Consider the following 13080-nt stretch of genomic DNA (forward strand, 5'->3'; position numbering starts at 1 on the left):
GACCTTTGAAGAATACTTCATGAGCTAGGTGGAGCGGGCATGAGGCACCCACCAAGGCCAAAGTGAAGTCTTTCTTTTCCCCCTCATTTCAATTTCATGACAAGATTTTCATGTTTTGTTAACTCATTTCACAATTAATTGTTTCATTCTTGGTGTCCTTGTAAAATTGAAGGACTATATTTCCACCTACGCAACATTTGGTTGATGATAGATTATTGTTCCCACATGAATAATCCAAATTGACAAGCTTAGTTTAGTTGCATGCATAGCATTTTTATGCATGAACTTCCTCACTCTCATTTGGTTTGGGGAAATTCAAGCATACGCATTGGGAGTTAATTTAAATTATACTCTCCAACTAAACAAAAATTCATGCATCATATAGCATAGCTTAGAATGCATTCACTTTTGTTCATATATCAAATAGTTTGCATTTAGTATAGAAATCATGCATTTTCATATAGCTTGCATAATTTCCTATTGTATTGGCCATTGAGGACAATGCCCATACTAGTGTGGGGATGGGAAATTCTAACATGACTTTTATAAAACAAAAATGATAAAAATTGAAAATTTTTGAAAAATACAAAAACATGTCTTTTTATTTCATAAACATAAAAACCATAAAAATTTGAAAAATGCAAAAACCCAAAAACATGCTCATTTCTTTTATAGTTTAGAATTGTATATATTGTATATACTTGTTTGTTTGTTTATCCTTTTTCACTTTAATCGACTATGCCACATCCGAGACATGAGGATATTGAAGACCGCATGGTATGATCTTTCCAATCTCCTTTTTCCTCTTTATGTTAATGACTATGTGGCTTTATTTTGATTGATGCGGTATAAACAATGTGATTATAGGATTGCATTTAGATTATATGGCATACTAGTTGGTAGAAGCATATGCATTAGGTTGTATAAATGTTAGTTGCATCATGGCATATAGTTGCATTTAGGAAAATTTTTGCGAAAGCATCTATTTGGGAAACATGACACGTGTATATAGGCCCTTGTAGATACTTTTTCTTCTTGAGACTTTTCTTGTTAGAATACTTGTAAAACACCCTAGGATGTGTCATGCTAGTATCCTTTGACCCATGGATTAAGGCCTAGTCAAGAGTACCTTGTGGTGTGATAACTTCTTGGCTACCGTTTATTTCAAGGTGACCCTTGAAACCATGCAATCATCATCCATGTTCTACCACATTTTGTCATCAAAAAGGGAATGGGCATAAAAATTGTTCAAATTTGAGTTCAAGAATTGAAATGAAAGTAAAAAAGTTTGAAATTGCATCAAAAGAAAAGAAGAGTAACAAAAATGAAAACTCCTATGCTGCAAAAATAAGCACCCTCTTTACTAATTGGGGTGACTTTGAAAATGTTCAAAAGAAAATGCAAAAAGTTGAAAGTTGTCAAGTATTGAAATGCCAAACATCAAAAGAAATGACAAAGAAAATGTTCTCAAATGTCAAATGCCACAAGAAATTGGGGGGAAAAACAACAACAAAAGCAAACTCCCATATGAAACTCAAATACTATCGATCCCTTTATCCATCGAATCCATTTTTGTGCATGGTAGAGAGGGAACGACCCTTCTTCTTGTTTAGGCAAGAAAGGGAATTCCGCGATCCTCCAGTGTTTCTACCACCATAGGGAGACTACTCTTGACGAAAGCATTTTACAATTAAGGACAAAGGTACCCTAGCTTGACACAACTTGGAGGTGATTTATTAGTATCCTCCTAGGCTTAGTAACTTGAATAAATTGTATATATAGTGGAATGTGTACCCTTAGATTGTTTCCCTTATAGATAATTTCCGCCACTTAGATGAGGATAGTGGCTATTCATTTTTGTAGATGTATCCATTACTTGATTTATGTGCTTTAATGATTGGATGTGTCGCCATTTTGGCAAGATCCACCTTGCCTTGCAAGAAGGCATCATACCTCATGGTTGTCTTGTTGTGAGTTGAAGGGGCGGAGTGAGACCCGTTAATTGTCTCACGTCGGCTATATTAGTAGGTTAGTTTGAATAAGGGTCCTAGTTTTTGTCACCTCTTTACTCGGGACGAGCAAAGGTTCGGTTTGGGGATGTTTGATGTGACTCATATTTGAGCACATATTTGAGGTTTTGTTTCCTTGGTAGGAGAGGAGTGCAAACCTTGCATTTACATGGCAAAATGGAGCTAAATGGATCACAACTAATGACCAAGCATCAAGGAGAAGACAATACTAGATGGCCTATGTAGATAATGAAGTAGATTGGGCAATTACAAAAGGATCCTGGCATCCTTCACAAGATCCCCGCGGATTGTTGAGGAACGAAGAGAAAAGAAGCTGTCTGACCCAGGATCCGAGCGGATCAGACACGATCCGAGCGTCTCCCTCCACCACCATCTGAGCGTCCCGTGCTGAAGACGCTCGTCCTGAAGCAAGATGATCCGAGCGTCTCCCCTGACAATCCGCTCGGATCTTACTACAGGGAACCCGTGCCTACGCCGAAGACGCTCGTCCTGTGCCAAGACCAGCAAAACGGAGATGCTCATCTCCTTGGAGAGGAGCATTTCCTCAACTTTTCTTAAGGACTTAATAGTCATTTAAACCCTTAGTAACCCTAATTTTTGTACCTAATCTTTAGTATAAATACCCCTTTGTACTACTTAGATTATCATAAAGTTGTAATCAATTAGTAATCATTTCTTAATCTTGTAATCAACTCTTAATCTAGTCTTAATAAAAATCTCAATACTTAATCTTTCCTTAATTTCTCTATTGTTCATCATTTATTTTGGGTAATTAGAAGATCATTTGGGTTTATTGGGAGATTGACAACCTTCCATCAATCATCAAGTACTTCTATTATTCTTTACATTATTATTTTGGAATCTCCATAGGTATAATTATCTTAATCTTTTCTTTAATTATTGTTAATCATTTTCATTCATTCATCATGTTTTGCCTTGTTAATGTGATTGACAACCTTGTTAGCATGTTAAACTTGATCATGAGTGAGTAGTTTTCTTAGCTAGGGTTAATGGGTAATTAGGGGAAACCAACATGGGGAATGATTCATGCTTAATCTAATATGTTCACATAATTTGTTTGCTTGCTTGTTGTGATTTCAACTTATGCACATGTTATGTTTTATGAAATACGAGCCTATGAATCCTTGCATTTTTTACGCATCACTTATCTTTTCAATGAGGCTTGTAAGACATAAACCAACTCGAGCCTCATTAGACCATGCATAATGTTGAATAGGAAGGATTAAGTCGACTTGTAGGTGTTATACAATCTAATCAATTCGACTCCGGGACCCAAACCTTCATAGGGATTGTAAGATATACACTTACTCGATCCCATCACAACAATAATTGCTTGCATATAATTTGAGAACATGTTTGTATGATTGATCCGGTTGATGTCGTCACTCATCCAATCAAACACATTAATAATACTCAACAAACAACTAGTTAGCGGTAAGTCGAGGTCGATCCATGGGACGGTGTGCTTTGGGTTCTAAGTCTATCTATCTCAATTTATGCTAGTGTCACGAGTTTTTTGGGTTTGTAGTTGTGTCCTAGATTAATAGAAGCACTAAAGTAAAACAAGCAATAAAAGGAAAGATGTAAACAAATGGTTAAAAGTGCTAGGATATCATGGGGTCATAGGGGATTCATGGTGTTGATCATACAAACATGTTTACCATTATATGCAAGCAATTAATGTTGTGGAGAAACCGAGTTGGTTTATGTCTTACGGTTCATAGGAAGAGTTGGGTCCCGGAGCCGAATCGATTAGATTGTACAACACCTACAACTCGACTTACTTTCCTCCTATTCAACTTCTATGCATGGTCTAACAAGACTCGAGTTGGTTTATATCTTACAAGTCAAGTTGAGTAGATAAGAGATGGTAAAAATGCGAGGATTCATAGGCTTGGCATTTCATCAAACATAACATGTGCATAAATTTGACATCACAACAAGCAAGCAATTTAATCATGTGAACATATTAGATTAAGCATGAATCAATCCCATGTTGGTTTCCCTTAATTACCCACTAATCCTAGCTAAGGGACTACTCACTCCTTATCAAGTTTAACATGTTAATAAGGGTGTCAATCATCACAACAAGTATAAACATGATAATAGAATGAAGAAATGAACAATAAAGATTAAAGAGTAAAGGAATTATACCAACTTAAGATGATCCAAACAATAAAGCAAAGAATAATAGAAGAACTTGATGATTGATGGAAGGTTGTCAATCTCCCAATAATAACCCTATAATCTTCAATTACCCAATAATAAACTTGAATAATAAACTTGAACAATAATTATGGAAAGATTAATGTGTAATTTGTGGAAAGATTAAAGAGTAATCTATTCTAATCTACTCCTAATCTAATCTAAGGAAGGATTTTTCTAGCTAAAAAGATGTGTTAAAGGATTATTACAAATGGGGTATTTATAGTGGACATTAGGTGGATGCATTAGGGTTAACTAAGGCTAATTTAGTAATTACACTTTTGAGTTTAGAGCAGGGAGGAGCCGGTATTTTTCGGAGGAAGGGCTTCTTTCTTTGTAGCTTAGAGAAGGCGAAATTGTGCTGTACAGGAATCCGTGCGTATTGGAGTCGGGACGGGCGGATTCTGAAGATGCAATCCGGGCGGATTTGGGAGAAGACGGGCGGATTCTAAAGATGCAATCCGGGCAGATTTGGGAGAAGACGGGCGGATTCTCCTCTAGTGAATTTTCTTGTTTTTCCCAGCCAGAAGACGGGCGTCTTTTGGGGAAGACGGGCGTCTTGGGGAAGACTGGCGTCTTCTTCTCGGGACGCGCGGATTCCCGAACAGCTTCTTTGTTTGATCTCGGATTGTAAAACGGACGTCATTTTCTCATCCGGACTCCTATTGGAGTGATTCAAAAGCCTAGATCACTTGTTTTTTCGACGCCGTTCCAACTAGCATACTTTCAGAGCCAAAGGAGCAGCCCTTGATTTGTGTTCTGAGCAATTTTCTTCATGAATGGCTTCCTTGCTTTTCCTCCTTGCTTTAAACCTTATGACCTTTCTATATACTCTTTATTCCTACATACTTGGCCATCATTCTTGCCTCCTCTTCATACTAGTCCATCTAATATCATCAATAAGCTTCCAAATATGCACGAAAGACGGGAATTTCCGCCTTATTCTCTCCTTTTCTACAAAACATATGAAATGCGATAGAAAAGCAAATAGGAAGGTTTTGACGGATAAAATGGTCATGAAATGCTATAATAGTAAGCAAAATAGGCCCAATTAGGGGACTAAATGTGCGCAAATAATGTTCACATCAAATATCCCCAAACCGAACCTTTACTCGTCCCGAGTAAAGAGGTGACTAAAACTAGACCTTTATTTAAACTAACCTACTAATATAACTGATATGAGACAATTAGCGGGTCTCACTCCGCCCCTTCAACTCACAACAAGACAACCATGAGGTAGGATGCCTTCTTGCAAGGCAAGGTGGGGCTTGCCAAAATGGCGACACATCCAAACATTAAAGCACACAAAATCAAGTAATGGATGCATCTACAAAAGGAGTAGCCACTTTCCTCATCTAAGTGGCGGAAATTATCTACAAGGGAAGCAATTCAAGGGTACACATTCCTTCATGGATGCAATTTCTTCAAACTACTAAGCCTAGAAGGATACCAATAAACACCTCCAAGTTGTGTCAAGCTAGGGTACCTTTGTCCTCAATCGTTAAATGCTTTTGTTAAGAGTAGACTCCCTATGGTGTTAGAAACACTGGAGGATCGCGGAATTCCCCCTCTTGCCTAGACAAGAAGAAGGGTCTTCCCCTCTCTACCATGCACAAAAATGGATAAGATGGAAAAGGGATCGATAGTATTTGAGTTTCATTTTGGGAGTTTGCTTTCATTGTTGTTTTCCCCCCAATTTCTTGTGGCATATAACATTTGAGAACACTTTCTTTTTGCCATTTCTTTTTGATTTTTGGCATTTCAACACTTGACAACTTTCAACTTTTCTTTGCATTTCTTTTTGAACATTTTCAAAGTCACCCCATATGTAGGGAGGGTGCCTTATTTTTGAAGCTTTAGGAGTCTATTTTTGCTCCTCTTTTCTTTTGATGCATTTTGCAAACTTTCTTTCACTTTTCATTTCATTGAACTCAAATTGATTTCTTTTTGTGCCCATTCCCTTTGATGACAAAATGTGTGGTAGAACATAGATGAATGATGGATGGATGTATAGTTTCAAGGGTCACCTTGGAATAAACGGTAGCCAAGGAGTTATCACACCACAAGGTACTCTTGACTAGGCCTTAATCCATAGGTCAAGGGATACTAGCATGACACATCCTAGGGTGTTTTACAAGTATTCTAACAAGCAAAGTCTTAAGAAGAAAAAGCATCTACTAGGGCCTATATACACTTGTCAAGCTTCCCAAGTAGACGGTTTCGCAAAATTTTCTAACATGCAACTACATGCCATGATGCAACTAACATATATACATCCTAATGCATATGATTCTACCAACTAATATGCCAAATAAACTAAATGCAAGTCCTAAGTTCACATTATTTTTACCGCATCAATCAAAATAAAGCCACATAGTCATTAACATAAAGAGGAAAAAGGAGATTGGAAAGATCATACCATGCGGTTTTCAATATCCTCATGTCTCGGATGTGGCGTAGTCAATCAATGTGAAAAAGGATGAACAAACACGATATATACAAAACAATATATACAAGTCTACACTACAAAGGAAATGAACTTGTTTTTGGATTTTTCAATTTTTCAAATTTTTATGGTTTTTGTTTTTATGAAATTAAAGGAAATATTTTTGTGATTTTTCGAAATTTTTCAATTTTTATGCATTTTTGGAATATAAATTCCCATCCCCCACTTTATTTTGGACATTGTCCTCAATGTACATGTAGAAGTAGGAATGAAAAAAGGAAATACATGTTTTTGAATTTTTGATTTTTTTTGAAATAAAGTACAAATGCAATGATATGGTATGAACGAATGCATGCTCTAACTAAATGCAATTCTATATGAAATATATAACAAATGAATGCAATCTAAACTATACTATATGATGCATCATTTCTAGTAAATTATGGTCACCTATGATCAAACCTCCCCAAATCGATTTAAACACTATTTCTAGTGTAGAAATGAATAGGTTTGGCCATTAGTAACTATGCATGAATTTTAATCTATATGTAATTATACTATATGAATTATATTACAATGCAACTATACTATGAACTAACTAATGTAAATGCAATATGAAATATAATACAAATGCAAGCTAAATGTATATGTAAATAACTAAATGCAAGTGGAAATGCAATGCAAAGTGAAAGGAAAGGGTATCTTACAAATGGTGGTTTGAGGGAGGACTCCACCAAACTCATTCATATTCCATTATCCATGGAGCTCAATGCTCTCAATAGTTGATCAAAGGTTTGTGAATGGTCCTCAAGTAAGCATGAATAAGTCTTGAACCATTGCCAAATAGAGTAGGGCCAATCCATGAGAGACCTCCCTTTGAACTCCTTCCCCTTCTCTTTTGCTTTGTGATGGTGGCCTTCCCGGCTCTTAAAACTAGCAAACTTGAGATTCTTGTCATAGGGGCTTTTCCGGTTGCTCCTATTTCTTCCAAAGTTGAAGATGCGAATGCTTGGACTAGTCAATTCTCCAAGGATAGAAGTCGAACATTCATGGCATTGATGATGAGATGTCTTAGGAGTTGGGATAGTGGATGCCAAATTTCCACATATAGACTCCTTCTTAACCTTTTCTTTGAGCTTCCCCACTAAGTAATTCTTGTATGACGATTTGACTTTCGTGAGAAGGTCCATAATGTCATCTCCAACTATCATGGGCTCCATAGTGGGTGTGAAAAGGTTCTCATGAAGGCATTCCTCCTTTTCATCGAAGCAATCTTCAAACTTCTCAAGGATGGGTTCCTCAAGAAAGCTAATCCCATAACTCCATTCATCATTTGAGTACATATTTCCCTCATCATCTTCTTCCATAGATGCATCATCATCGCTTTCTCCATATGAATCATAAATAGGGGTGTCACTTCTCCTCAATAATTCTTTCTCCAACACCTTAAAATCCACATCAAAGGTTAAGAGTATTTGGCTTACTCAACCTCATATCTTCCTCATCAAATACCACACTTTCATACTCACAAGAGCTCAATGAGGTTGGCTCTTCCCACTTCTCATCAAAAGTAACTCCTTCAAACTCGCATTCATGATCAATGTCTAAGGAATGGTGAGGAGTAGTTACTTGGGCTTCTTTCATTTGGGAAATTTTAATCTCCAACTCCTCTCCTTGGGTAACAATGCTTTGAAGAACATTGTCCCTCTTTTGGCTCTCCTCTATCATTTGTTTGAAGAAGTTTTGTTGGTCTCCCATCATTTGGAGAATCATATTTTGAATGGGCTCATTTTCTTGTTGTGGGTAGGTGTGAAAGTGGTTGTATTGTGGCATTTGGAATTCATTTTGAAGTGGGTATTGGGTGGGTGGTTGTTGTGGATATTGGATGTGGTGATTTTGGTGGGAAAAATTGGGGTAGTAGTTAGGATTTTCATTGTATGAGTAGTAAGGTAGGTTTGTATTGACTTGCTCCTCAAACTCCCCATACCCATAGTCATACTCAAAGAATCTACCACATACTCCATGTGTCAAGTCTTGAGCCATCATAGCTAAGACAAAGAAACAACTACAAGAATGGAAACTTACACAAAAACGGTAAGAACAATCCTTGAGGAACAAGTTCCTCAAGGTGAAAGCACAATAAAAATAGACAAACAAGTAAGAACTTAATCACATAGCACCGTCCCCGGCAACGGCGCCATTTTGATCCGGTTGATGTCGTCACTCATCCAATCAAACACATTTATAATACTCAACAAACTACTAGTTAGCGGTAAGTCGAGGTCGATCCATGGGACGGTGTGCTTTGGGTTCTAAGTCTATCTATCTCAATTTATGCTAGTGTCACGATTTGTTTGGGTTTGTAGTTGTGTCCTAGATTAATAGAAGCACTAAAGTAAAAAAAGCAATAAAAGGAAAGATGTAAACAAATGGTTAAAAGTGCTAGGATATCATGGGGTCATAGGGGATTCATGGTGTTGATCATACAAACATGTTTACAATTATATGCAAGCAATTAATGTTGTGGAGAAACCGAGTTGGTTTATGTCTTACGGTTCATAGGAAGAGTTGGGTCCCGGAGCCGAATCGATTAGATTGTACAACACCTACAACTCGACTTACTTTCCTCCTATTCAACTTCTATGCATGGTCTAACAAGACTCGAGTTGGTTTATATCTTACAAGTCAAGTTGAGTAGATAAAAGATGGTAAAAATGCAAGGATTCATAGGCTTGGCATTTCATCAAACATAACATGTGCATAAAGTTGACATTACAACAAGCAAGCAATTTAATCATGTGAACATATTAGATTAAGCATGAATCAATCCCATGTTGGTTTCCCTTAATTACCCACTAATTCTAGCTAAAGGACTACTCACTCATTATCAAGTTTAACATGTTAATAAGGGTGTCAATCATCACAACAAGTATAAACATGATAATAGAATGAAGAAATGAACAATAAAGATTAAAGAGTAAAGGAATTATACCAACTTAAGATGATCCAAACAATAAAGCAAAGAATAATAGAAGAACTTGATGATTGATGGAAGGTTGTCAATCTCCCAATAATAACCCTATAATCTTCAATTACCCAATAATAAACTTGAATAATAAACTTGAACAATAATTATGGAAAGATTAATGTGTAATTTGTGGAAAGATTAAAGAGTAATCTATTCTAATCTACTCCTAATCTAATCTAAGGAAGGATTTTTCTAGCTAAAAAGATGTGTTAAAGGATTATTATAAATGGGGTATTTATAGGGGAAATTAGGTGGATGCATTAGGGTTAACTAAGGCTAATTTAGTAATTACACTTTTGAATTTAGAGCAGGGAGGAGCCGGTATTTTTCGGAGGAAGGGCTTCTTTCTTTGTAGCTTGGAGAAGACGAAATTGTGATGTGCAGGAATCCGTGCGTATTGGAGTCGGGACGGGCGGATTCTGAAGATGCAATCCGGGCGGATTTGGGAGAAGACGGGCGGATTCTAAAGATGCAATCCGGGCGGATTTGGGAGAAGACGGGCGGATTCTCCTCTAGTGAATTTTCTTGTTTTTCCCAGCCAGAAGACGGGCGTCTTGTGGGGAAGACGGGCGTCTTGGGGAAGACGGGCGTCTTCTTCTCGGGACGCGCGGATTCCCGAACAGCTTCTTTTTTTGATCTCGGATTGTAAAACGGACGTCATTTTCTCATCCGGACTCCTATTGGAGGGATTCAAAAGCCTAGATCTCTTGTTTTTTCGACGCCGTTCCAACTAGCTTACTTTCAGAGCCAAAGGAGCAGCCCTTGATTTGCGTTCCGAGCAATTTTCTTCATGAGTGGCTTCCTTGCTTTTCCTCCTTGCTTTAAACCTTATGACCTTTCTATATACTCTTTATTCCTACATACTTGGCCATCATTCTTGCCTCCTCTTCATACTAGTCCATCTAATATTATCAATAAGCTTCCAAATATGCACGAAAGACGGGAATTTCCGCCTTATTCTCTCCTTTTCTACAAAACATATGAAATGCGATAGAAAAGCAAATAGGAAGGTTTTGACAGATAAAATGGTCATGAAATGCTATAATAGTATGCAAAATAGGCTCAATTAGGGGACTAAATGTGCGCAAATAATGTTCACATCAATGATCAACTCCCATTAATCCCCTATGAACCCATGATACCCTAGTGCTTTTAATTAAATTGTTTACACCTTCATTTTATCTACCTTGCTTTGCTTTTATTGTTGATTAGTTTTAATTGATCTCCTATCTCAACCCCAAATTGTGACACCTTAAGACACGGCCATTTACAATTGAAAATCCTACATCAATACCCGTCCCTTGGGATCCGACCTTTACTTAACTCTTTACTAAGAGTAGTTGGTGAAGTTATAAATATTGTTTTGGTTGTGTAACTTTTGACGACGAGTTTTAAACCTTCGAACCAAAAATGGGATATAGAATATTGACTTTTAGAGTGTCGGGGGTGAACTCCGAGGATGAAGATCCTTTTAAGGGGGGAAGATTGTAATACCCCGCAATTATACAGACTAAGACTCGACCGAGTAGACGATTCACTCGGCCGAGTGGAGTCCTACTCGACCGAATGAAGGACCGATTACCACTTGGCAGCAAGCTGGAAGCTTGTAAAGATAGTCACTTGACTCAGTGACCATCCACTCGACCGAGTGGAGCTCCCACTCGATCGAGTGGACCGACCACTCGACCGAGTGCCGGTCGAGTGCAGCTTTTACGGGAAGTTTGTTGGTGACATGTCTCTTTTGGACCTTATCTCTTCATATTTTTCCACACAAAACCCTTCCCAAACACTATTCACACCACTCTCTAAACTCCCCCAACATCTCTCTATATTATTCACCAACAAATCCTCTCAAAACCCTTGCATCCAAGTGAAGAATTTTTGCCTCCTTGTTCATCCATCTTGTTTGTAAGTCGATTTGTACTCCACTTCCTCTAATCTTATCTTAGTAGTCTTGATTATCATAGTATACTACCTCATAATTAATTAGGTTATGAGAATTAAGAGGAATAATTAAAGAGTTTAATTAGTAGATTTATTATAATGATTTGTAGTAATGATTGTAGTAATTAATATGTGTAGGGAGCTTCATTGAGGAGCATTTCTAGTGAATAGCTTGTGGATTTGTGAAGATAAGCTTGAGGTAGGGTTTTCCCTACTTAGCTATTAAGATATTTGTGTTTAATTGGGCATTTATTATCATTAATTGCATTTGCCTTATAATTGTTGCATTATAACATGTTTTGATAGTTAGGGTTTATCCCATAAGATGACTTTATAGTAATTAGGTTAAGATAAGTATGGTAAATTGTCACAAGGATGATTACATTGCATTATAACACGTTAAAGAGCAATTGAATGAGACGAAATGAATTAGTGAAGAATTGAGCATGATTATACTTGTTTTGCTAATATGGTTGCCTAGTTGTGTTGTTTAGACTTGTTTGGTTTGTTCATGGTTGGGTGGACAATGGAGAATGTTGGCGGATAATTGGTTACAAATTTGGAGACGGAAGGCTGCTGGGAAACCGTCTTCCGCTCAAGTCACTCTTGGAGCTTCCCAGTCCAAGGGGGATATGCACATTTAGTACTTGGGTTATGGAGGGACTCGTGTGGTGAGACACGAAGTCTGCAGGGCACTCGAGTCGCACTAGGGATTAGTACCATGGACGTGTTCCGAGTACCTTGTGTTGATAGTGGCGTCGTGGGCGTGTCCCGGTCACTGGTTTATGGTGACGTATGTTGGAGGGTGACGTCTATGTATCATCATACCTTGTTGGTTCTTACCTTACATTGTCATATGAATAAGTAAGCTTAGTATTGCATGCATTGAACATTTATATCGTTAAGCAAACACTTTGGTTTTGAATTATCTGTGGTGAACCATATCGTGATTTTCGCCTATATGAGGAGCTGTGTTGACAAGTTAGTATGATATATTCGAGGGCTTGAGGAGCGGTCTTCACTAGTCGTCACCGCTTTTGTTTATCTTAGCTTTTTGACAATTAAACTCCTATTTTTGATTTGGTTGTATAACATTTGGGATGGTATTTGCATCCCCTAACTTGTAACCACTTAACTACAACTTATCTATTTTTTTATATTGAGTTGAGAACTTCTTTACTTGATTGTTCGCACTACAAACTTTGGAAACCAAGTCTTGTAATACCTCCATGTGTTGGGAATCCCTAAAGGAAAGTATCCCGACTTATGGGGGTGTTACATTTCTTCACTCCTCTAATCACCTTAATCACGCTTAAGGCTAATTGATCGATCGCAAGTCTATACTTTCGTCTTTCGTCCCGATTTCGTTGGTAAGTCTCTAGTGCTTTGTAATCAGTTAATAGGTT

The sequence above is a fragment of the Silene latifolia genome, chromosome 1, assembly GCF_048544455.1.
Source record: "Silene latifolia isolate original U9 population chromosome 1, ASM4854445v1, whole genome shotgun sequence".
Classification (NCBI taxonomy): Eukaryota; Viridiplantae; Streptophyta; class Magnoliopsida; order Caryophyllales; family Caryophyllaceae; genus Silene; species Silene latifolia.